General features: G+C 38.7%; 1 protein-coding gene across 27 annotated transcripts in view; it reads right to left on the bottom strand.

The window, feature by feature from the left end:
• The window catches only part of ZBTB20 (zinc finger and BTB domain containing 20), an 862801-nt gene that overhangs the window by 155030 nt on the left and 679921 nt on the right, over positions 1-27850 (bottom strand). The window contains exon 1 of one of the 27 annotated variants that reach the window (XM_059890174.1): positions 1-26055. The exons of the other annotated variants lie outside the window; for them this stretch is intronic. The gene's annotated coding sequence lies outside the window, so the exon portion shown is untranslated. Of the gene's footprint in view, positions 26056-27850 lie in introns of those variants that run through there. 27 annotated transcript variants of the gene reach the window in all.

The raw sequence follows: 27850 nt of genomic DNA on the forward strand, positions 1-27850 counted from the left end.
CTGGTGTGAATGCTAATCAGTCAGGAGTTCTCCTTTTCCCAAGACAGGGAACTGTTTCCTTCCAAATTTATTAGAACCTCCTCCACTGCCTCTTTGAAAAACCTTCTTTGTCACCCTCTCCCAAGTCCCGATACTTCTTTAAAAAAAAAATGGCTTCGGAGCTCCTTCTATTCTTGATATTGATTCTCTCTCTCTCCCCCCACCCCTCCTCCTCTCTCCTGTCTGTGTCTCTTCTGAGTGGTCTATTGATAAGTCCCTGGAGGCACTGGGTCAGCCTGCCCGTAGGAAACCAGACACAATGCACAAATCTCCGAGTGCCATTCTGCCATCAGCAAGCAGACCACGTTTAGGAGAGAGAGAGAGGAAAAAAAAAAAAAAAAAACAGTAGAGCAAGAGACAGAGAGAGAGAGAGAGAGAGAGAGAGAGAGAGAGAGAGAGAGACCAACCGAGGGAGGGAGAGACCGAGAGAGAGGAGAGGGGGGGAGAGAGAGAGAAGGGGGGGGAGAGAGACAGAGGGAGAGAGAGAGAGAGACACGGAAGGAGAGAGAGAGAGTGTGAGAAAAAGACTGATTGGAACAGGAGGGAGGGAGAGAGAGAAAGGGAGAGGGAGAGAGCGCGCGAGAGGGAGAGCGACACTGCCAGTCAGGTTAATCATCCCTACTTTAATTAGCTGTTCGGCTTAGACATAAAACAATTGAATTTGAATGATCTGTCAGCAGGCTCGGCTGAACCAAAGGGGAAAAGCGAATATTACAAAAAGACTGTTGGTGTGTTCTGATAAGCAATACTGCTCGTACTGACAAATCCTCAAAGGGGGAACTATTAAAACTTACAACTAAACAAAAAGTGCAAATATAAATGGCACTAGATAGAGGTCTTTTTTCAAAAATGGAGTTTTCTCCCCTAGTTTTATCAACGGTAGATATTTATATGCAGGTGCCAACATATTAGGGTCTGTGTGTAATGTGTGAAAGTTTATTAACGATGGTCTAGGAGTGTAGCAGACAGATGCTGCAGAGAACAAGACAGGTACAGTCAGATGCCGAGTCTAGATCTTGGAGGGAGATGGATGCTGGAAGAAGAGGCACCGTGGCAAGAGATCAGCACAGACAAAGTCAGTGGGCAGACAGGCAGACAGATTTTAGGCACGGCACGATCTCGTCTAAAAAGGCAAAAGTTCTGATGCAATAATAGGTGCAAAACAATCCATCCATCCTCCTCTCCCGGGAGCACTCCAAGGTACAGTTAAAATAGATTAATCTTTGTGACAAACAGAGCTGGCAAGGCAGACTATGGCAGACACTGAAGGCGATTCGCAGACCCAAGAGTACCAGAGCCGGGAAAAGCCACAGAGATGAATCTCTCCAACGCCCTCATTTATCAGATAAGGAAACTGAGGACTAGAGACTCAGGCTAATAAATCACAAGGGCAATGGCAGTGTCGACATCAGAACCCAGGGCTCAAGTGGCCCATCAGATTAGCCAACTTCTAGCTTTCTTTACAAATTCTGGCCCAACAGGTATGGAAATCACTGTTGCCTCCAGAATAACCAGATACTTCCATCTATATAGTTAGTGCCCAGACCTCTAATTTTTAAAAACATCTAAGTGGCTAACTGGAAAAAAAAAATCTTTTTTTTTTTTGGTTCATTTTGAATTCTAGGGATTTAAGTGCTTAATTCGTTCTCAGAGAAAAGCAGAAAACTATAACATTGTACAGGCCCGGTCTCAGCAAGTTATAGCTGGTGCCACACTCCAAGCTGGTGAAGACCAGTGGATCGATCTACAAAGACCTCTCCCAGAGTTTGCAATTCTCTTTGTGAATTTCATCTGCTATACATCACCAGGTAAAAAGATGTGGTTCTTTCATACAGCTCATTTTTAAAATATAGGCACACTGTGGGTGAAAGTGGTTGTCTTTCAGCTTACAGTATCATTTTCAGTCACGGATGAGATTTGTTACCTGGAAGATGTGCTATAGGCAACTCTTCCTATATATTTCAATTGAAACGAGTTACTCAATTAGAAAGGGGACACTGTATCATCTACCCACATAATTGATGGTATCTTTTTAGAACACACATGATCATATTCAAGAAGAATCTCCCTCTTACAGCAGATAATTGAAGGTAAAAAATTTTTTAAGGGGGAAGAGGTGCTTATGAAGAGAACAGTGCCATCAGATGTTACTGGAGAGATTAAATCTCTTGTCCTAAAACAAGAATGGTGGTGTACATAAAAGCAAAAACTCTCGGTCATGCTTCAGCAACGACATTGCTACTTAGGGTGAGAGAAGAAAACTGAAAGAAATGTCAGGCACCTAGAAGCCCAGTCGTAGGCAAGTAATCTGAGAGAGGTCATGGCCAGAGTAATTTAGTTTATTTGCCTGCCAACCTCTTTAACAATGGCTGCTGCGGCATGTCTAAAACACACTCTCCATCATCAGTTGATTCAGGGGAAAGAGGAATCAGTGATTTTGACACCGGCAGGGCCTCCTGCAGGTAGGTCTCAAAGCATCAGATAGGCAAGAACCCAGGGAAGACTGTGCAGTCCTTAGTGAATGCGTTCTGGGTGATCTGTGTGAAAGGGGAATGAGCTTTAGCCTCAAATGGACCATTATAACAGTGCAAAAGTCACAGCTGCTCTCAGAAGCTCAGTTTCCCTACCTGTATAAGGTGGTGATATCCATCCCATAAAGTTATTTTGAGCATGACATGAGTTAACACAGATAGAGCTCATGGTCATTAATTACATGGTAGTTTTTATTGAGGTAGGCAGACAATCAGGGTGTGAATAAACAAAACTACGTACTATAGATGTGCTGAGGGTGTTACGGTCAAAGCATGCAAGTTCAAGACACATAGTACATCAAGGATCTAATACACAGATTTCTATTCAAAAGAGTAAAGTTTAGGGCCCTAAATTCTGGAATGTAAAATTCAAGGATTCTCTGAGGGGTATATGATCTTCTTGTCTCCAGACTTTGGCATATTTCCTGGTTAATAATAATAATAATAATAACAATAATATTCAATATATCACTGAGCGCTTGATTTGTGATAAGCACTCTGTTAAGTACTTATTTTCATCAAACTTTAGTGCCCTGTGAATTACCAATCCTCACTTCATAGAAAAGAAAATCGAGGCATAGAAGAGTTAGGTGACTTGCTCAAGAGCACACAGCTAGCAAGTGTGGAGTTGGAGATGAAACCCAGGCAATCTGACTTTAAAGCCTGCATCCTCAGCCATGATGCTGGGCTGGCACACGGAAGGTATTCAGTAAATATGTGTTGAATAAATGAACAGATGCATAAAATACCACTGTATTGATTTCATTAGAAAATAAGTGAAAATCTATGCACAAGCTCTTGAGCAAACCTTGCGCTCGGATTGTGCAACCTGTCCCTCCTCTGCAGCTTGCTTCAGGTGGCAGCCCTTCCTCAGAAGCCAGGGTCAGCCATGTCCCTGGATGGTGTTGAAAACAGATGAGGTGAACACTGCTGGCTATGACCACCCAGGGCATTTAAATATCTGACGGCATTTTCAGCACTTTGAGGGTAGTGTTAGCACACGGGTTATTAATTGGCTTAATTCCAGTTTGGATAATTACATCGTGTCTCTTTAATTTTTCCCTGACTATGCCATTCTTCACTTCCTGTCACAAATGTGCTCTTTAAAAAAGCATAGGAACACACACAAACATATAGTTATATTTAAGGTTTGTATAATCATCTAGGGTGTTCTTTTTTCTAAATGATTAATACATAGTAGCCATGTAATGAATGAATGGGCAAAAGAATTAAAGTCGTTGCAAAATACAGATAACTAGTTGAAGCTGAGATTTTCATTTGGCACTGAAATAAACAGATTTTTAAACCATTTCCTTGGTGACAGGATTCCAATCATTTTTTTTTTATCATGGGCAGATATTTCAAGAACTGATGACCTGCTCATGATAAGCTGATTTCCTTATACTATGTAGTTTCCAGCATAAAAAATAGCAATGAAAACTAATATTTTAAAGTAGAAAGTAAGACTAGGACCTAAATGACACAGTATACTGAACTCATAGGTTTTAGAACAGTCGTTAATCCAGTTATTAGATCCTGACTTATTTAGCAACATTTTTTTTCCACCAAACATATTACTAGAATAATCTTCAAATTATAGAAGAAACAGAAAAGGCTTCCTCATTCAATAAGCTTCGAAAAGTTTGACAGTCATAAACAGACACCACCCATTTCCTTTACCCAAAGAATTCTTGGCCTTTGAAATACTGGTTGTGTCTACGTGATACCAAAGAAAATCTCCTACAGGCATCCATTTAATCATGTGCACAAATAGTTAAATGCTTCCACTGCAGAGAAAGGTTTTCTAGTCCTTTTCAGTGTACATTTGTATGAACAAATCACCAAATATAAGGAACACAGAAAGAGAATAAAGGGTTAATTTATTTACTATGCATGACAGTTTCTAGACCTTTGCTTCCTCAGCTTTTAGTTCACAATTCCATGCATACTCTGCACATAATAATAAATGCCATAATTCAATGTATGCCATAATTTGATTGACTTTCAAGCACCTTTTCTGGTTCAGCTCCCAAAGCTTTCCTTCCTATAAACTTCCTCCAAATTATTCTTTGTGGTCCTCTGTAAATCATCATTTGAAACTGGTGTTTGTGGGATGACTCTAATACTGTAGAGAGATCTGTATCAAACTAGCTATGTTTCCTTTTGAGAATCAGTGGTCAACTTCCATGTCCTTATCGGAGAACAAGACAAATTAAAAAAAAAAGAATAAAATCCAAGCCCTTTCCCACCTCTTCGACTCCTGTAATAACGGACAGCTGTCATTCAGTGACTGTCGTCTACTTTGTTACTCATGCCTTGAGACTGAGATCTTCAGGATGAGGTCTTCACACTCTACTTGCCGTATTTAATGTATTGTCTGGTATCACAACTGGCCATGTTGGCAGATGATATCTCAGACAAGCTGGAGGCAACAATTGTTAACACTTGTAGTTCTTCATATGCAATTGCAATTTATTTTCTATGTGCCTTAAGTTTCCAATATGTAACAGGGTTATACTTATTGGTGTAAGCCTAGTGATTTGATGCTTAGACTAAAGTAGTATTATTGGATGGGATATTTAAGAATTAGTAAGGGAGAAACACTTGTAGTACTAGAGATTTTTATAGAGTAAGCACTATTTTTTTTTTCAGTAAGAAGTCCTTGGATAACACGTTCTACATTTAGGTGAGTTTTTAAATTCAAAAGAAAACTGGACAATATTTATACTCAATATTAGAGATAGTAAACAAACTCTTGGTTTTAAATTTAAAATGTCATCTAGAAACAGCCTGATTGATTTTATAAAAGCATAGGATCTTAGACCTAGGTGAGTATTTAGGAGATTCTCTGGTTCTTTCAGTTTACAGAGGAAAGCTAAGTGGCTTATTTTATCTGATAAGTGCTAGAACCCAGTTTTGTCTGTTTCCTGGTCCCATGCCCTTCTCAGTCACACTGGGCAAGAGGGCTGTCACACTCTTGCCTTTCCTAGCCCTGGCCATACTCCTTTTGCACGTATAGTTTTTTTTATTAAAGAGCCTGTTAAATTCTGGTGCTGAGAAAGGGAATCTACATTTCAACTGTAGTCTGATAGACATGCCACAACAGGACTGTGGTAGGCCAAATAATGACCCTGAGAAAGATATCCACATTCTTACCCCAGAACCTACAAATGGTACCTTATAGAGCAAAGCAGTCTTATGGATGTGAGCTAAATGTAATTACCAGTGTTCCTATAAGACAGAGACAGGTGGGTCGAAGCTAATAGTAAGAGATGTGATGACAAAAACAAGAGGTTGGAGTTACTTGTGGAAGGGGTCATAAGCCAAGGAGTGCAGATGGCCTTCGGAAGCTAGAAAAGGTCAGGAAACAGATTCTTCCCTCAGAGCTCCCGGGGAACCAGCTCTACCACCAGCTACCTCTATCTGGACATCATTTTAAACAGCTAAAATATTTCTTAGCTTTTTAAAAAAAAAAAAAAAAGTAGATATATTACCTGTTGGTTCAAACTGAGCTTGTGATACAAGACTTCTTACCAGTCTTCAGAAAAATATTGACTAGAATAGGTCAAGAATGGATCTCTCCCTCTTTCCTCTAAGAACTTCCTCCTAAGCTGACATGGAGAAATCTATCTTAATGGACATCTTGGTTAACAGATGAGTTGCCTATGGATCCGTCTAATCATGTTTGCCTATGTTTAGTCTTATAACAAATAGTTCTTCAGTGGCGGGTTGGTACTCAGCACCAAGTTAATCTACCACACTCAACAGTAGGTTTTAGTTAAAAGCAAACTGAAGGGTTTTGCTGTGTGATTCTTGGAGACCAGGAGCCCTAAATTTTCTCTAAACAGTGAGGTGCTCCCTTGCTAGCCCCACATCCCATATTTGTTTCACTTTTACCTTGTGGAGGTCAGAAAGGGAGAAAAGCAGCAGCATAAGGCAACATGATGCAAAACGAACTTCCTTTTTAGGACTGTCTTGCCTATATATACCATGGCCACTCAGATACATGCACAATCTGTAGGACAGTGCTCCTGAAAGAGTGGTTCTTGGCCGCATCAGCATTACCTAGAAACTTCTTAGAAAAATAAATTCCCGCATCCTACTCTAGACCTAGTGAACCAGATACTCAGAGGTGAATATCTGAATGCCTGTGAATATATGAGTGCCCTTTGAAAGTGAAAGTTGCTCAGTTGTGTCTGACTCTTTGTGATCTCATGGACTATACAGTCTATGGAATTCTCTTGGCCAGAGTACTGGAGTCGGCAGCTGTTCCCTTAAGGGATCTTCCCAACCCAGGGATCAAACCCAAGTCTCCTGCACTGAAGCAGATTCTTTACCAGCTTAGCCACCAGGGAAGCCCAAGAAGCCCTTTAGATAATTCTAAAGTCCATTTAAGAACCATAGGACAAATCTGTGAGGTCTGGCAAGTATAGTGAAAAACCTCTTGGACTATGAGTGATATCACCTGTTCATCAGGGTGGATTTAATTGTGGCTCTGTCATGTGCCCACTATATGACCTTAGATCGTGTTCTTAGTTTATCTCATCAAGTACAAAAAGGGAATGACAATATTATTGCCCTCTCTATGCAAAAGGATAAACAGATCATGAATATGAAAACACTATATGCTTTATAAAAGTGTTAGTCCCTCAGTTGTGTCTGACTCTTTGTGACCCCATGGACTGTAGCCCACCAGGCTCATCTGTCCAGGGGATTCTTCAGACAAGAATACTGGAGTGAGTTGCTCTTCCCCTCTCCAGGGGTTCAAGTCCCAGGGATATAACTGCAGCATTATTATTATGGAAGAAATATCTATTTGAACTGCAAGTGTCCTGGGACCAAAGTGTGGGGGATATCCCCTTAATAATCACATTAACTAAGTAATATTAGTAAAAAAGAATTCAAGAAGCTCAAATGTTAGGTCTAATTCTCCAAGCCAAAATGAAGCCTGTAAGTCTGTAGAGTTTTAAAGGATGTGATAATGAGTGGAGAACCCACTGACATTTTTAGCTTCTAGAACCAGGTGCTGAATCTTTTGATTCAAGAACTCCACCTTTCTGTTCATCAAGTAGCAAAATGTAGTGGCAGTTTTGAATGCTATAGTGCCAATGAAAGCCTGTGGCTTGTGAGATTCAGTCATACTTCTTTGTAAATTCCCAGCACCAGTCAGTTTTAGTAAAGTGGCCCATGATTGCTTTCATTTCCATACCATATTAACTAAGCAAGAAGCTCCAGGAAGCCAGCCCAAAGACAACTGACTATATTCTCAGATTTTTCAATGGAGAAGACATAAATCCTAGTAGGTGGAAAGGGTTGTCCAGATTGAGAGTTTTTCAGATATTGAAGTCCAAGCTCTTAAGGAGCCCAAAAATATCTCTCAATGGGTTAGACAGAATCATAATTTTTATGGAAAATCACCAGGACTTTATCCAATCTCTTAGTAATGAAAATTCACAGTAATGGCCAATGCTCTATAAAGGCGGGGCACATATATGTTGTAAAAGATAGCTAACCATCAGTTTTCCTTCTTGCATGAAATCATAGCAGTTATGCCTTTTGGACCAAGGGCTCTTCCATCCTCTCATGATTAAAGTCTGTGCCTTGCAGGATTGTTGTGGTGTGGAAACGGGTTGCTTTTGGGTTGCAGCTTCCTCTGAACCAGTCACATCGTGTGCATCGGGGGAAGCAGCTGCACCTTGTAAGAGCTCTGTGTCCTTAAGCAAGTCATCTACCCTTTTAAGCTTCATAGATTTTTCACTGTAAAATGTGGATATGTGACTTAATAATTTCACAAGTTGTTGAGATCACAAGTTGAAGAGCAAAAAGTATAATATATTCCAAATGCTTTGTAAGCTAAAGATCCCATTTGCTTGGCATTATTGATGTGATTATTTACACTTCAACTGAAGAGTAAAGGTATATATGGAAACACCATGTATGGTAGTCTGCATACTTTCAGACATTTAAGGTGTATATACCACCATGGTTTTCTCTTGAACTTACACTAATCTCTTTGTCAGGTTAGAGCTAAGGTGGTTACCAAGGATGTTACTTCCTTTAAGTTCCTACATGATCTTTGGGTTGATTATGATCAACTGATCATAGACGTTGCTGCAAAATTTATTATGGCTCTGTTCTGGCCAATTCTACCCTGAACATATTCCCTAAGAACAAATTCAGTGCTATAAAGCAGAAAAAGAAAAGAAAACATGGCATCAAAAGCTGGTATTGAGGAGTGAAAATATCTTCAAAGGCAAACCGGGGTCTCTTGCATTGCAGGTGGATTCTTTACCAACTGAGCTACCAGGGAAGCCCATTTCTCAGTTAATTTACATCAAACATCTACTTAGAAATGTCTATCAGTTCAACAAGTATTCCTGAAGAAAAATCTGTAGCTTAGTTACTGAGTGCTCAACATTTAAAAGGACAGGAACATATATTTTGCCAATTTATTGGCAAATTATTATTGCTTGAATTGCCTAACCTTTGTTTAAATTAACCTATGAGTCGAGTTCAGATGACGTGGTCACAGGTTGTTGCCTTTCAGTAGCTTTAAGAATATATGGTACCGAAAAAAAAAAAAAAGAATATATGGTACCGAATCAATGAGTCTTTCCAATGGAAGGGAAATTACCTGGTATATTTTACTGTAAATAATTAATGTGATTGTGTAACAAATATATCTAAATACCTAAAATGGTTATTTAAACCTTTAATTTTGATATATAACCCCATCTTTTCTGTTGTACATCCTTAATTAGACTATATGCTTGTTGAGGATAAACCCTGACTTATACTTCTATGAATTTCCTATTGTCTGCAGTACAGACATTTATACATAGCATTTGTTTCCAAAATATCTGCTTTTTAATTGGATTCACTTCTTATTGGCTTTTCTTGGGGGCAATTAAACCACATAAAGTGCCCATAGATAAAGGCATCGTTTTCACTGAGGTGAAAGTTGTGATTCTTAATTTTTTTTTTTTAAATTATGGACTGGGACATTTTTTTTTCCCATGTGACACTTAACCTGACTAATTATAGAAGTGAATAGAAAAACATGATTCTCTTTTAAAAAGCTCACTTTACCTGCAACATTTATAGGAATTCAGCTAAGATGTCAAGCAGAATCACTCTGCACGATGAAGGGGATGGTGAGTACATACTCCAGTTTAGACTCTAGATAGACTAAATTAAAGCAGGCTACCCACAAAGTTACAAAAACATAAACACGCACTCTCTCACAAACTCACATGTGCACGTCCTTAAATTAATGCAAAGAAGAGATATATTCTTTTGTTCTAGTGGAGTACAAATTATGAAGACTAATAAATGAATAAGCAAAGCGCCGGGCAACCAAATCAATGTCTGCTCAATTCTGGTCAAGGAGGTGAAGTGAGGTTTCCCTTTGAGTCAGAGAATGTAGTGGATAAAAAGGACGTGAATAGCTGGGGGGATTTCCTGAGGCCATTGCAGACCAGCTCACATACTGTTAAGAGGCTCGTTTTTTTATGAGACTTTTGGTTGCATTTGTAATGCTCGAGGTCCCCTAGAGCATTAAGTGCCACATCACAGCACTACAACTACAGGACTAAGTGTGAGAAGGTGCATTCCAAGCTTCTTTCTCTTTCAGATCCTAATATCCGGGAGTTTGTAGATATTTGCAAGACCGTTTTTCTTCCTTTGTTCCCCTCTGCCCCCGCCAAAAAAAAAAAAAAAAAAACCCTTCCTAATAGGACTACATAGAAAGGACTTTCTGTTTTCAGTAAAAATTCTTGTGCTTAAAAAAATGACCAATTGTAAGACCTGTGAATTAGTACAGTTAATTATTTCCATAGATAGAACATATTTCATTAGAAAAAAAACAAACTTGGTCTGACTGGTAAGTTTGTTCTAGATTAAGGATTTAGCCACAGTTTGATAAGTATTTGTTGTCTATCAGGCTTGGTGCATATTAATTGATGCATATTTTAACATTTCACTGCTGCATTAAATTATTGATAATTTGAAATTATTAGCCAGTACTGCCACCAGTTTTTTTTTTTTTTTTTTTTTAACAATGCCATCCATTTCTTTCAAGTTTGGTTCCAAACAAAAAGTCTAGACTCTAATTTGTCAAGAAAACAACTGTGAAGTTTAGGAAAAGGAAAGGAATCACCAAAAGAATGAGATCCAATTTTAAAATCGCTGCTGCTGCTGCTGCTGCTGCTGCTAAGTCACGTCAGTCGTGTCCGACTCTGTGCGACCCCATAGACGGCAGCCCACCAGGCTCCTCCGTCCCCGGGATTCTCCAGGCAATAATACTGGAGTGGGTTGCCATTTCCTTCTCCAATGCATGAGAGTGAAAAGTGAAAGTGAAGTCTCTCAGTCCTGTCCGACTCTTTGCGACCCCATGAACTGTAGCTTACCAGGCTCCTCCGTCCATGGGATTTTCCAGGCAAGAGTACTGGAGTGGGTTGTCATTTCCTTCTCCATTTAAAATCACTAGGGAGAACAAAAGCTCACTTAATCCTCAACGAAAATGTAAAAGTAGGCATTCTGGTTATGTTGATGAAGAAGCTGAGGCTCAGAGAGTTTAAGTAAATTCCTTAAGGTGCAAAGTTGAGAGGTGGCAGTACTGTGTGTTGAAGCTTCCAAGGTATTGCTAGTAGTAAAGAACTTGTCTGCAATGCAGGAGACATAAGAGACCTGGGTTTGATCCCTGGGTCAGGAAGATCCCCTGGAGAAGGAAATGGCAAACCCACTCCAGTACTCTTGCCTGGAAAATCCCACTGACAAAGGAGCCTGGCAGGCTACAGTTCATGGGGTCGCAAAGAGTTGGACATGACTGAAGTGACTTAGCAGAGTACAGTGCTATGTGTCACACATTGGTCTGTCTGACAATGCCTGTTCTATTTCCTTTTACATGCTCCATTCCCAGAAGGTCTCTGGCTATCCAGAAGTTTCTTTGGGATGTGACATCAGGTTCATGGGGTGACATAACAATTATAACAGCTATAATAATTGTTAAATGTATATGTATTAATATTACGTATCAAGTATATATACATATATACTTCATATACATATGGCTATATATACTATATGCCATGTATGTGAATACTTAATAGCCAACATGTAGCAATTATAGTATACCAGATATTATTCCAAGTACTCTTATTTAGTATTTATTATTTACTGTTTATTACTATTTACTTAGACTCATAACCTCTGTAAGGTAGAAAGTGTTATCATCTGGATAACATTAGGTGAGATAACATCTAGATGAGAAAATAAGGCATACAACTAGAAAGTGGCATCGCCCAAGCTCCTCTCCACCACCCTACCTCTCTCAGGTACATCTTCCTATTTGTTACTACCTTGAGAACAACTTGACCTCTGCCTATCCTTGCAAGACTTGCTCCCTCTCAGGAGACAATGAGTACATCTTAGAAAGTGGAGCATTTTAACTATTTACTAGTCAATAGTTTACTTGCTCGGAAACAAAAAGGATGCAACTTAGTGGAATATTCCCATTTGTAGAGAGAAAGTCTCCAAAGCAAGATATTATGGCTTGGAAAGTAAGGGAAACACTTTGGTTAGGGGGCACTTTTTGGGTCTGTCAAACCCTAAAACACATACAACCCCTGATCCATAAACTCAGTTTAACTCAACATATATTTAAGGAGCACCTGTTACGAGCAAAAGACTCTGCTCTAGAAAATAGCTACATAAATGAGTAAGAAGCCACAAACCTAATGTTTAGAATATGTGAGAAAATAAACACCACATAACTAAAATACAATGCAAAATAAGATCATTATCATAAAGGGTTGATGACAAAATTCCGAAGGCTCAGTGGCTTGGGAAATATCATTTGATGATGGACAAGGGGAAAAAGTTATTCTAGGAAGGCAGTGTTTGAGATGGACCCTGGAATATGGGAAAAGTTTCAACTGTTAGAGTTTAGGCTAGGGGCACAGAATGAATAAAAGCATGGGGATAGGAAAGCACAAACTGTTTTTGTAGCTGATATGACTAGCTTCTAGAATACTTGAAGGATAGCAGCAGGAGTTTGAGACGCTGGATGGCACATTCAGGTGGGAATGTATATTTGGCAGCTGGAAACCTGTATCTGTGGTAGCAGAGCCCACAGCCAGGATGAGATACTCAAATCTTCAGGGAGGCAATAGGAATGTCTGGTTGAAGCTAAAACTGCTCACAAACTTCAAGAATTCAGTGAGGGAAGAAAGGAAGGCAAATGTAAATTTTATGGGCAGAAGAAAGGAGAATGGATGAAGGGGCAAGAAGGAGCACTCTGATGAACAGGAGACTCATGAAAACAGGTGTTACAAAGCTCAAAGGGAAAGTGATCTAGAGAAGTGGAGACAGATGGTCAAAACAGTCAAATCAGTAATGGTGGAGCTAGCACTGCCTGGAGGAAGAGTCTTTATCACTAAACTCATCTTTGAAAGGACCACCTCTTATCCCCTTTTTTACTCTATGCCTAAACTTGTATATGTACTCAACCACATACATAAACAAACTATTTCTTTTTCTGGGAAAAATTTATGGCATTATTGACTCTGAAGCACCCAACCTACATCTGGAAGCTTTATGAGTAAAGTTCAGATTTTGTTGTTTGATCTTTATTTAAAAGATGACTAATTTTTGATGCTCAAGTCAGTTGCTTTTTGATGAGAGTGCAAATTTATTCACATTTTATTTAACGAATACTTTCCTATCTGCCAGGCATTGTGCTAAGTGCTGGGATCAGAATAGTTTCCATAAATGCTTAAATGGCTTTTACCTGTGAGTTTTGCCTCCTATAGTTGGCACAAGTTGATGCACGAGTTTTTGTGTTCATATTACAAAGTACATATTTATGTGAAAATTTTCTGTTCCAAAATGCTTTCAAAATGTTTTGAATAATTTTTGGTATCAGCAAAGGGTGCTTTAGAAGAACAAGCCAATTCCAGGTCAATGCATTGCTTTGCCATGGTGGTAGTCTAGTGCGTGGGCAAGCAGGAAGAGCCTCTCAAGTATTTAAAACAACTTTGAAAATCTTATTCTTAATTGTATCCTCTAAAGAATAAAGGCAAGAAGAATAATCAGCTTCAGACAGAGTTGAAAAACAGCTTCAGGATATGTTCTAACTGATGAGTTAAAAATGGAATAAAGAAATCACATGGAAGGGGATCTACAAAAGATACCCTTGAAGCTTATTTATTAACTTATTTGTATACATTTCTTTACACATGTATACATTTTTAAAGCCAGCTCTAAGACATCAGTTCAACTTTTTCCCTATGTGTATAAATATTTTTTCTCCTAGAAAACAGGTGTCATATACATTGTAAACTTCCTTCTTTCAAGACATATATTTTTAAGCCCTGTATAGTATTTCATTATATGGCTATATCAACATAATTTAAAGCATTTCTCTATTTTTGGATAATTTGGTTGCACTCCAATTTTGTCATTTTCAATAATGCTTTGTTCAGAAGCACCGGTATGCACACAGCCTTTGCAATATTATCATTTATTGGAAAGCTTTAAAACTTAATACCACAGGCCAAGAAAGCAAGGAAACAATACATATACTGTAAGCAAAGAAAGAAAAGCCAAGTGCCGCTAGTATCCAGGGTGACAGAACAAATGAGTGAAGTGGATGTGGCATAAAATGTGGGGTGACAGGTACTTTGTCTAACTGGAGAAGACATGGCTTGTCTGAAGGGAACGGTTATTACTCAGTTCCAGATATCTGTCCCATGCAAAAATTCAGGTCTAATATTTTAAGATCGCCATATTTCCTAGAATCTGGAAAAGATCTGGGTTTCTTTTTGGTGAGACCTTTTGATCTTTAACTGTTGGCTCAAACTCTCAAATTATTTTTAAGTATTGTATGGACAAAAATTTTTATAGGCTAGTTTGATGCAGCTCACAGGTCATGGGTGTGTAAGCTTCAAATTAAAGAAAAGGAAACCTGGTGTTTGAAATCTATTTCTAGGCAGTGAGTTAAACAAATCAAGCTTGCTTTAAGTGTTTGTAGTAACAGGAGATAGTACTGGAGAAACGGAACCTAAACATGAAAGTCTTGGAAGACAGGTAAATTCTGCTCCCCATTTAATTATCCATGAAAGATTAGCTAGAAGAAGCTTCTCAAATGTTTCAGAACTCTCAAAGAACCATGTTTTATTTACATAGAACTTTAACCCAGTGCACTGTATGATGAGATCTAACCTTTATTTCCCTTAATTTTCCATCTGAACACATATTTCACATTAACATCCACCTGCACTACTTCCTTTCATAAAGAGGAGGTGGTATTTGGCTATTCTTTGGTTCTGATTCATGAGAAATCAGCCCAAGACCAACATTTCTGTTCTTAACAGATTTTGGTTTTTAAATCTGTAGAACACAATGTTTCCTTGGGCTGAGTTCTAGCATGCCAAGTTTTGGCTGGCCACAGACTTTGACATCTGAGTGAAAAATCTTTCAACAATGGCATTTAAACTGAAGAATCAACAGACCTTTAATTATAACACTGCTTGTAATCTCCCCACCTCCCCCTCCTTTTATCATGATGTTCAAATTGCCTAAAATCACTAACTGCACGGACAGCATGTTATTTCATTTGCCATTGGAAATATCATCATTTAGAAACTTGGTAGCTTGAGATCCTGTATTAATTTTTGAAAAATCAGTATTGTTTTATTCACTATAAATTAAAGAGGCATATGTAATGAAGTAAAAATTATTGATTCATTAGAAATAGGAAATAAACCCTCAGCATAGACATTTTCAATTTACTATGTTCAAGATTTATTTAGACCAGAATAGTATTTCTACTTGGAAATTAGGCATTAAATATATCAAAATATAGAGTATCCTTTTTTTGTGAAGTTTCTCTAAGTGCCAGGATACCTTTCCATAAAATGTTAAGTGATCACTTTTTATGGCTTTTTAAAAGTGACACAGCCAGAAAGTACTGTGTTTCCCTGGGTTTCATCTGTGTTTCTCTTATATAACAACAAAAGACACCTTTAAACTGCTAAAACACTAGAAATCCTTTGAAAGCTTTCTTTTTAGATATAGATACTGAAAAGGTATAGTTTATATATCCAGTCGGTCTATCTGGATATACTTAACGATGTGCATTCGTGCTAAGTTGCTTCATTGGTGTCTGACTCTTTGAGACCCTAACCGGGGTTCAAAACATAAACGTGGAAAATTATTTCCATGTTCTATAGTAGCTAAATAGTTTTTTGTTTTTGTTTTTAAATTGAGAGCTTGGTTATATGTGGAAGGTGGACAAAATTTCAGTTCTCTTTCATCTTGAAGAGAAACCTGGCTCTAGATTTCCAGGAAATTCATTTATTTAGACTAAACATCAGGTTTTTATATATAATTTCTAATCTTCATGATATGTCTGCAAGATGGGTATCATTAATTTTGGGGCTGAAATATTTGATTTATCTGAGCCTCAGTTTCCTCACCAGTAACAGATTAATTATAGGAGTTTTTGTGTCTCTTTGTCATTGAATTTTAAGTGGTAGCATTTGGATGTAACCCCAGATCTGACTTCAAAGTGTTTGCTTTCTCTTTGGGGGCAGAAAAACACCTCCCTGAAGAGTAGACCACTCTTCCCTGTGTTATTGACCTTGCTTTCTGAATACAATAGGTTATCAAAGGGACACTTAATTATGTTCAGCACTCCCTCATGACTCTCAAATTCATCTTCATTCAGAGTATAAAATTCACAGTATAAGAAGTCATGTCTCTGATTTCCTGCAACGGACCTGGTTTCAAAGCTTGCCTTTTATTATCTCCACAAATATGCTTGTATTTATAAAACTATGTCCTGTTTTTGTTCAGAAAATATGGTCCCTATCATTATCAACTTTGTGTGTCAAGTAGCCAAAAAAAGGTCAGGTGCAGGAAACTGGTTCTGACCAGCCCAGCACACTCAAGGATTAGCTCCTCCAAGACAGAACCAGCAGAGGAAATCCGAATCAGTGTTGTTGAGGGAAGTGCAGATAATAAATAATATTAATAATAGTAACTACAGGTATTGCACTATTAACAAATGTTCCTGATTCTATTTATATATCATAGTTAATCCTCACAATATGCCCATTTTACATACGAGGAAACAGAGGTTTGGAGATGATAAATACCTCGCTTAAGGTCAAACATCTAGGAAGTGGCATCTGACTCCAAAGCTAAGCTTCATCTGTGTTACTAAACTATCTCCAGGATGAGGGGAACAAAATTTAAAGAGCAGTTATAAGATTATAAATAGAAAATGGAACCAAGACTCAGAATTTGTAGGGGGAACAGATTAGGAACAAGGCAGGGGATCCAGCATGGTAGAGGTCAGTAGGTGTTTGATACATGGGGTGTCATGTGATAGTAGAGTTAGAGCAACATGCAGAGCTGAAAAAGAGAGGCGGGGTGCGGGGGGTGGGGGGTGTGCGCAGGGGCGGGGGCAAGGCGGTGGGGGCATGTGTGTGGGGAGCAGTGGAGGAGATACGTAGGGCTCTTGGGCTGATTCCCTATGTTATTCTCTCCTGCTGCTGCTACTGCTGCTAAGTCGCTTCAGTCGTGTCCGACTCTGTGCGACCCCAGAGACGGCAGCCCACCAGGCTCCCCCGTCCCCGGGACTCTCCAGGCAAGAACACTGGAGTGGGTTGCCATTTCCTTCTCCAGTGCATGAAAGTGAAAAGTGAAAGTGAAGTCGCTCAGTCGAGTCTGACTCCCAGCGACCCCATGGACTGCAGCCTTCCAGGCTCCTCCATCCATGGGATTTTCCAGGCAAGAGTACTGGAGTGGGTGCCATTGCCTTTTCCGTTATTCTTTCCTACACATGTAAATAAAACTTTGTGTGTTGGGACACAGCGGGCAGATAAATGTGTCTGAGAGCCCTACTCAAAACTCTCTCTCTTCACATGTCATTATTAACTGGAGGAAAACAAAACTGGTTGTCTAATGAGATTCATTTTAAAATACAAATTTCTCTAAGAGGTCTAAACCTCATTCACACCTTAGAGTAAATGATTTTAATGAGGCTACCAGACCACCTAACTGAGTGTAAATAGTCAAGATGCCTCAGTTTGACTGGGGAAAAGTAATGGATAAGTGTGGGGCTGAGGAGTAGAAGCAAGGTGCTGCGTGGTGATACAAATGAGGGGGAGAGAAGGATATTCCTAGTAGAGAGGGAAGGCGCCAAATCCACTTTGGTGAAAATACTGTTGAGATACACGTGAATGTAACGTACCAGCATCATTATTATCTTAGTTCTCCTCTGCACTTGGGTCTAGAATTTTGATAGTAGCCACAGATCAATTAAAAATCACAATTGGTTGCTAATTTCTGATGTAAATAAAGACTCAGCAGAATGCCCTACTTAGAGCAGCTCCTCATTAAATACTAGCTGGGCAAATGGGATATCAAAACTAGTCTGGAAGTGGGAAAATTTCAGATTTCCTGAATTCCAACCTGTTTCTCCAGTCCAACCTGTCAGGTTCAGAAGACTGTTTCCTCAGGAAGAAGGGAGAAAGACTAGAGAAAGTAAAGGAAGAACTGACACCTTAGTGCTCTCCTTCTTCTCATCTGCATGGCCCAGGACAGCATGTTCTAGATTCTGGGCCTTTAGAATGTACCTCTTATTACTGACACAATGTTGAAATAATGGAGCTATCTTCAAGTTCAAACTATGAAATGCATGAAGAAAAGTGAACCAAGCAAAGAGGGTGTGTTAAAGATGAGCCCTTTAATTAAGGAAAAGCTTCATTCCCCACTGGAATTGCAAGAGATTTTTAAAAAAGTTTCACTCTAGACCTGTTCTGGGTCTGTCCTATGGTCTAAATGTCTGTCTTGCCTCTCTCCCCTCCCCCATCTTGGGCTTCTAATTCTCAGTATGGTGATATTAGAGGTGTGGCCTCTGGGAGGTGATTAGGTCATGAGGATGGAACCTTCATGAAGGAGATCAGTGCTATTCTAAAGGAGGCCCCACAGAGCTTTCCAGTCTCTTGGGCCAGGAAAGGAGAAGTTTGCCACCTAGAAGAGGGTTGTCACCTGACCATGTTGGTGCCCTCATTTCAGACTTGTAGTCTCCAGAACTATGAGAAATAAATTTCTATTGTTTATAAGTCCTTTAGTCTATGGTATTTTGTTATAATAGCTCGGACAGAGGAAAACAGTCTACACAGGTGCTTCTGAAATGCTGATCCATGCAATCTCAACAACTGCAGCAGGAGCATTAAAACCAAGTGTAGAGCCTGGGCATCATTGAGTTTGGGGTGCATGACTAGTCCCCAGGTGCACAGAGAAGCGCTCCTGTTTGTGTGCACATGCCTTATCTTCCCTGGTTTTCTGCCCCTTCCATCTCCCTTTCACACTTACCTTTCACATTGTATAACATCACAGGACCTTCTAAATTATGTGCTTTTCAAATATGTTTTCTATCTTACTGTTGACTTAAAGAAGAGAGGGGGAATATTTTACCATACATGGAATTTGACACTAAACTTGTTATTTTGATATGTTTTCTTACTTGTGAATTGTGGCAAAAAATACCCATTTTGTCTGAAGACTGGGAACACTTTAGAATGTAAGAGCTGGAATGTGTAGCCCAGTGGTTACTAACCCTGGCTGCATGCCAGAATCACCTAGACGATTTAAAGAATACAGATCCCTGAGCCCTGGTCTCTGCCCCTCCCTTCTCCAAGTGATTCTTATATAATGTCAGTTTCGGCTGCTTGCAGCCAGTTACGTTGACCACAGATCTTAATCAACATCTTCATTTAACTGATGAGGAATCTGAGACCCAGAGAGGTGCAGTGACTACTCTAGAGTCACACAGGAACATACTATATGTGAAGATAAAAGCTGTGGGTAATGTGAAATTGATTCAAATAGCCATATTCCAAATTGCTTCATTATTTTAGAGTATATTTTTTATGTTTTTATGTAAAATTCATACATCTGCAAGCCACTTATGCAACTTTCCAAATATGGTTAAGAACAGAAAGAAAGTGAAAAAGACGTGCAAGCAGCCAGAACTGGAATCAAGTAGACCACACATAAATCCCTCAAATCTCTCGGAGAAACTCTGCTCTTGCCACTGTGTCCTCTTTGTCTTTGAGGCAAAGTCCTGATCTCCAAGCCTGGCCCCTCTGCTGCACTGTAGCCTCCTGTCTCCAAAGGCCCAGTTGAACTTTCACAGCTACCCAGTCAGCACCTTCATGCTTTATGTTCAAAATTAAACTCATGCTTTCCGCTCCAAATCTGCTCCTGTTCTTAGCCCTCTGCTTCTGTTTATGGCCCCACTTAGGCTCAATAGTAAAATGATGTCTTTGGTGCCTTCCTCTCCCTTGCTCCCAAATATAACGGATATAATTCTTCTTCTGCCACATCTCATCAATGTTTGCTGGCTCCGTTTGTTCCCTCTGCCCCTGCCCTAGTTAGGGCCCTCGCTGCCTCTTCCTGGACTATTGAGATAGTCTCCTACCTGATCTGTGTCCTCTGGTCTCTCCCTTGTCCAATTCATCTTGCTCACGGTGGCCAGATTCATCTTCTGAGGCACAGCTCTGAGGATGTTACTCTCCTACTAAAAACTTTCAACAGCTCCCTATCGTCTACTGAATAAAGTCCAAATTCCTGGTCTGGTAATCAAGTCCTTTCACTTTCTGGTCCCAATTTATTTTTACCACTTTATTGCCCACTACTCACCTTCACACACTCCATGCTCTAGTTAAACCCAACTACTCCTTTGCAGAGTCATTGCCATTTGATTCTTCCAGGCTTTGCTCATGGTTTCTGAAATGTTCTTTTCTTCTGTCTGCTCAAGTCCTGCTTGCCTTTCAAGGCCCAAATTCAGCATCGCCTCTTCTGGTAAAGCCCCCAGTTAGCCCTTCTCTGAACTGCAGTAATACTAAATCTGTACTGCTTTCAGAGAGCACATCACTTTCTACTATGGCTTCCAGTGAAGTAGGCACGTATCTCAGACCTGCTGCTGGATTAAAACTTCTCTGATGGCACGATTTGTGTCTTGTTTATCTGTATACTGCTGAGTACACACTGTACTGCACTCATTTACATATTTGTCAAGTGAATGAGTAACTGCATGGACTTCATGGGCAACCTAAGTGATGTTAGTTCCCCCCGCCCCCCATCTGAAGCAGATTAGAAGTAGCACGTTAGAGAAGGAATGAGGATTAAGATGAGGCTGGCACAACAAGAAGAAACTTAATCACTAAAGAAGGGGAATAAAAACTATAAAAAGGAGACATGAGAACTAAAAATATTATGGAAGTCTGGGGGTAAATAAGCACAGAAACAAATAATCTTAGAGACTAAGGACCAAATAGTTAATGCCACATGCAACTGCTTGGAAACCACAAAACAATATTCAAATATACAGAATTATTTTTATACTTCCACATCCTCATCACAATCAGTAGAAACACAACAAAATTGTTGTTTAGTGATGATGACCCTCAATCATTTATAAAAGTATGAATTATGGTAAATATATTCTAAGAAAGCTAAATGTGTGTATCAATTTAAGATACTATATTGAAACTTAATAAAAGAAAATATCTTTTGATAATGAAGAAGAGATTGCATCTGTTATGTGGGATACTCTATTTGTATAAACTCATTTCCACGGTGAAGTCAGATAAATAAACTCTCTACCTTTACACACATATATTTTTCTAAATATAAAAGAAATAACTTTTTATCATTAAAAATAAAATGTGCTCATGATATACAATTTAGGAAAACAGAAAAGGGGGAAGATGAAAAAATACAGTCTTCCAGGATCTATAACTTATTACTAAAAAATAGTTGTGATTACATAATATGTATAATTATGTAATTATGTATGCCATCCTTGAGTATATAACATAAATAGTCCACATTATTATAAGCTCTTCATAAACATTTTAATGATTCAAAAATTCTATCTAATGGATAAATCATAAAGCACTTAACCAATTCCCTAGAGTTGAACATATGGCTTATTTCCAGTTTTATAACATAGCTATGTCTAAGAAGATTTGCCATGAGCTGATTGTTGAAGTTGAGTGAGGAATTTATGAGGGTTCACTATGATGTTCTTTCTACTTTTGTATATGTACAAAATATCTACAGTGAAAAGGTAAAAAACGTTTATGATAAACATTTTGTATACAATGTTTTTTATTTGTAACTTTTCTTAGCTTAGCCGTTAGTACTAGCTGCCTTGTTCAAGGTCTGACTCCATCATTACCTAGTTATGTAATTGTAGGCAAACTGCTGATGTGCCCTCTGCTTCAGTCCCACCATCTGAAAAATGGGTTTAATAATGGTAACTGATAGGGCCTGGAGTAAGGATTATCACATGACATGACATGCTTCACATGCCTTCCACAGCACCTGGAATGGTGTTAGTGTGCAATAAATATTTGAAAAAACAAAATGCTGGTAGTATAATTACATGTGTTGTGATTATAAAAAAAAATCATCATATATAAACTGAGAGACAAGCCAGAAATAACACACTGAATTATTCATCATGGCCATCTCCAGGTGAGGTGTTTATTCTAAAGATACTGCCAATGCTAAAATAATTTAGACTCTTACTACCATTATGGAGCACTTTCTATGTGACTGATACTGGACCAAATGCTTCACATGTTTTATCTCATTTAATCTTCATCAGAATTCTTGGAAGCAATTACTATTACTATTCTAATTATATAACCAAGGAACTTGAGGCTTAAAGATTAATTAACTTGCCCCCAAGGACGTAAGAATAGACAGGGCATGTTGTCAAAAACAGGTCTGAACCCCTGGAATTCATCCCTAAGCTACTGGGAATGGCCTTTGGACCTTGATCTTTTTGTAAAGACCTCAGTGTTTCTAATCTTTATCCCTCAGAGGCAGATTTAAGCTTTGGACAAAATTTTGGCCCAACTTTGGAAGTTAAACTGGACCTCTGGTTAGAGCATATTTTCTTTCCTTTTACTTTCATTAGTATTATTTAATTTAAAAAATGCATTCTAGAAAACCATTTAGACAAGAAAAAAGAAGTCCTCCATAAAATAAGCAATTTTTAATAAAATTTTAAAAATTATTTTAATAAAATAAGCTATTTTTAAAGAATGCATATCTCATGGTCCAAAAAAATTAATATGCATATTGTTGTTCAGTTGCTAAGTCATGTCCAACTCTTTTGTGACCCCACGGACTGTAGCCTGCCAGGCTCCTCTGTCTGTGGGATTTCCTAGGCAAGAATACTGGAGTGAGTTGCCATTTCCTTCTCCAGGGAATCTTCCTGACCCATGGATTGGACCCATGTCTCTTGCGTCTCCTGCATTGGCAGGTGGATTTTCTACCACTGAGCCAACTGGGAAGCTTGAATATACATATTGGTTTACAAAGATTTTCCACTGGTTTGATTAAATTATGTCCACTGTAAAATAATTATCAAACACACACACATATGCATACTCTTTTGGAAACTTATAAAGCGGTCCATGTTACATATTTCACTTTAAATATATAATCTCTAAATGTGTATGCATATGTGTATACATGTAAGATACAGACAGTGAACGTTTGAATTTAGAAAATGCTTCAGAAGTCTGAAAAAGGTGGTTTTCTACAGATGTTATGAGAAATTAAGTCACAGGAAGTCTTAATTTTAAAAAAGTGGTCAGACGGCAAATTGAGTCTTTTACTTTGGGTCTCAGGAGGCTACTCCTTTGCAATGTACTCTAGATGTTGTTGTTCAGTCGCCCAGTCACGTTCAACTCTTTGCTACTCCATGGAGTACAGCACACCAGGCCTCCCTGTCCCTCACCATCTCCCAAAGTTTGCCTGAGTTCATGTCAATTGCACGGGTGATGCCGACTAGTCTAGATAAGAAATACCAAAGGGAATGCTGCATCTCCTCTGGCTCAGACAGCACATTTATGCATCTGTATTTTAAAAAATGTGCCAGCTCTAGCAAGCTCACAGTACTGAGCAAAGTGCTACAGTTACAGCTGGGAATTTGTCTTTCAGGACTGGCTCTATTTGCTGGTTGGTAGTTTTTGTTTTTGGTCTTTTTTTGGGGGAGGGGGTGTCTATTTCTTCCTGGGGGTCCCAGTGGATGTTTTTTTGTGGGGTATGGTGATGAAGGAGGGAGTTTTTCTGAGTTCTATTTTGGATTTTGGTGAATAGGAAAGCAGGGAATTTGCCAGCCTGTTACTCAGTTATACTGAAACACGATGCCTCAGATTTGGAGCACAGAAGGTGCTGAAAAAATTTTCTGAGGAGGTCTTGAAATATCCACGCCTGTCTTCAAGGAAGGACTTGTTTCTTTCAAAAATCACCCAGTAAATAATAGAGTACGTTGTTGCTATCTCTCTTCCCATAAAGGAAGTGGCCCCTAAGTCCTACCCAAAGGCATCACACTCGAAAGGAAGCCATTATGATATTGAAATTTATGCTATATTCTTTAATTTCTAAGAGAGTATTAAGAGGAATATGCTTGAGTGTGGGCCTTCTTTACAAAGTCACTTCTACATATGTACACTGTTAGGAGTATGGGCTGCAAATGTTTGAACAAGCTGTATTTCCATATTTGCATTGTCCAGTCTTTTTTTGTTTTTCCTATTTTCCTGAATATGCCTGAACATATGTGTATGAACCTACAATTGCATGGCCATGTCTACGCGAGTTTCCAATTCCATAGTATCTTCAAATGGTTAGGCTTTCTAGAAACACAGCCACATAATTTGTTTTGATTTGAAAAACTGCTCGGCAAATGCATGCAGGTCATAATGGCAGGTAACAGACCATTTATTGAAGTGCTGAAACAAACAGAAAACAAAGTCCAGGACACCATCACAGAGCTGCGCTTCCCTTGTGAGATCCTCTCGGTTGAGGAAGGATTGAGTGAGACCATAATAAAACAAATACCCGTAGGCTTTTCAAACAGTAACAACCAGTTCAGGGTTAGCAGCGTTTCAAGACCTTGATGGGACAATGAGGTCCTCAAGCTTTGCTCTCAGACGCTGGATTGCTGCTTAAGTAGCCTTTATCATTTCCCCCCTAATTTTGGTTGAAGATGTCCTTGAAATTAGATCATATTTGTTCCTAACAAAGCATATGCATATTGTGGCATCACTCTATAACCAACGATTGGTTTTAGCTCTCTGAAGAAAAAAATTCCAACAACCTTTCATGCTGAGATTTCTCATGCTAGTTCTCAGCACAGAAGTGATTTTTTTTTTTAAGTTGCATAAAGCCTAGCAAGGTTTAAGTTTTCCCAGCAAGAAGAAAGTGTTTTTCAGCTGTTAAATTTTTCAGATGCTTTTTTTGAATTTGGATAAAACTCAAAAACATGTTTGTTTTAAAATGTAAACCTTTTTATGTACAGAGGTTTGCATATAGAGAAATGTTACTACTATGTTTAAAGGTACTTTTGAAATAAGGAAGTCATGGGTACTTAAATATAACAGACCGTATGTTGCTTTATGGACATTTCATTAGGTGCTAACATAAATACGCTGTTCTGGAGGACCATGGAGCACATGTTTGCTGGTGGGATCACCTATGACATTGGCAGTGGATGTATTTCTGTGTGGGAGCAAATGGTGGCCAGGTTTGGACTAAAGAGCATCCTTCCAGTCAGCTGGTATGCTTTCCCAAGACACTTTGCTCCAGTTGCATGGCACTTTTTGGCCCTAAACTTGCTTGATTCCTCAGCTTGTTGACTGGGCCAAAGTTGAGACAGCATATGGTATTTTAAGCACAAAAATGAGGAAACGCATTGAGGTCTCGGCAGAGAGGCAGAGATGAGGGTAAATCATCAGAAGGCCTGCTGTCTGCCTATTTAATGGGTCTCAGTTCAGTTCAGTTGCTCAGTCATGTCCGACTCTTTGTGACCCCACGGACTGCAGCATGCCAGGCTTCGTTGTCTGTTAATGGGTCTAGTCACTCTTCAGTTATAAGCACATTGTAGGTATGCTGAATATAAAAATAATTATCTTGATCTACCTATTTTTTCCAAACATTTTTACTCAGGACTCACAGTAAGTTCATTTTACATTGTGATCCAGTGATTGTTTACATACATGGATGGAGATATGTGTATACACACAGGTACTACACACACACACACACACACACACACACACACACACACAGGGTTCCAGAGACAGAAGGTAACCAATCTACCCACATTTTAAACCTTAGGATTCTTCATAATTCTATTGAGTATTTACAAAAATATTTTATGGAAGTTGATTTACAATGTGTTATTTCTACTGTATAGCAAAGTGATTCAGTAATATATATGTATATATGTATAGGTACATATATACACACATTCTTTTCCATTGTGGTTTATCACAGGGTAGAATAGTTTCCTGTGCTATACAAAAGGATGTTGTTTTTTTATCCATTCTATATATAATAGTTTGCATCTACTAACCTCAAATTCCTAATCCATCCTTCCCCCTGCTCCCCTACCCCTCTCCCCTCTATAGAATATTCTATTGCTTAGAAAGTTGAATATCAAGGATGAGAAATTCAGCACACTTCAAATTTCTAATCAAGTACTTTCCAAGATTAAGAAAAGTACCTGATCTCTGGTTTAGTCTTTGAAATGCCAACAAAATTTACTTTTTCCCTTATTCATTCATAATTTATTCATTCTCCAAACATTTATTGACAGTCTACTATATGCCTTATGTTATATACCTGCAACATATTTCTAGGCCAGTTACTTCACAGTTTCTTTAGAATTTATGGCAGGGTTGGCCAGATGATTCTCAAAAAGGAGAATCTTCCAGAGTAAAACAACTTGTTCATAGTGCTTCCCATCTAGCACCTAAGAGCTCTGATAGCTTTTCTCCTAACCTCTTATGGTAAAACTTCAGTCTATTTTATTTACTTTACATATTTAATCCTAATTTAAAATGTTGAATGCAACCATGAGACTTAACATAAGTATATTTGAAAATAACTTTCGCATAATAAGGTCTTCCTCATATTTATGTGATACATAGAGGCTATTTACACAAATTTTCCATGCTACAGATACGCAGAAAGCTGACTGTTAACTATTTTATAGTAGTTTTGAAAATAAATGTGCTAAAGTATGTGAAGTTCTAAGAAGCAAAGTAAATAAATATTATCATACTAGTATCTCCAGAGACAGTGTGTCTGCTCTTCTCTTGTTGAGGGCAGTATATGTACAATAAGAAGACAAGTTCTAAATATTTATTACCAGACTTTCTTTAGATGGCCGTGTCCTTCTATTCCAGTAGAAAGCATTATGGAAGTATAGAGCTGGAGCCCAATTCAATTACTTGCATGGCTCTTCCAGGAAATGGTTAACACTGTGGACCACGGACTTAGAAAATGCAGAAGACTGACGATACACACAGGTGGAGGAGACATGAGTCTCTCTCTTCATCATGTAGGTCACAATTCAAGGTTCTGGAGTTGCTACATTTTAAGAGTAAAATGTTTTGAGGCTTTTAAGAGAATTTCAAATGAATTAACTTTATTTGGGGAACTATGATTTGGGAATGATTAAAATATTACAATTGGATATTGTTTCATAAACATAATTATAGGCCACCTTTTCAAAAGATCTCAATAACTCAGTTTTTTTATCGGTATGGTCACTTGCCTGACTCCATCTTCCATGGAAGATGGAAGTGATTCCATCTTCCAAAGCATGTTACTTTGCACAACTGACAGCTGGCATGTGGATATTGATGCAGAGAAAGAAGGAACTGCTAAGGTTGTGGAAGTTGGGACTTGGCAGGCTTTAAGCACAGAGGGCAAAGGCGCCAGAAACATGGGCAAACAGCTTAAAATTGTCCCTTCTTATGTTTGTGCATTGTTTCTATATGGAAAATTACATTTCTCTGAGAGTATATGTGTAAATATGCATCTGCTAGTGTTTTGGCAACTCTAAGTTACCTAAATTAGTTTTGATCAACACTGTCGGATTTTTAAACCCACCAACGTAATAAAAGCAAGTTTAAAAAAACACAAACAAATCCTACAGTACATTGTGTGCTGTGCTGTTCCAAGCCTCAGTTTCAAGACAAAAGGAAAGCGAGACTTTGTCATTCGCTAGCTGTTAATAATCAAGAGAAGATCTGCCAGACAAGCTCTTCAAGGGCTCTGTCTGTCTGGACCAGGTATATACCGAAATACACAAAGGGCTTTGCAGGGGGAGAAAAATGAGTGTTCGTGGACAATGATGCAGCTTTCTTAATTAAGATTTTCATTACTGATACATA

Source organism: Bos taurus, chromosome 1 (genome assembly GCF_002263795.3).
Source record: "Bos taurus isolate L1 Dominette 01449 registration number 42190680 breed Hereford chromosome 1, ARS-UCD2.0, whole genome shotgun sequence".
Taxonomy (NCBI): Eukaryota; Metazoa; Chordata; class Mammalia; order Artiodactyla; family Bovidae; genus Bos; species Bos taurus.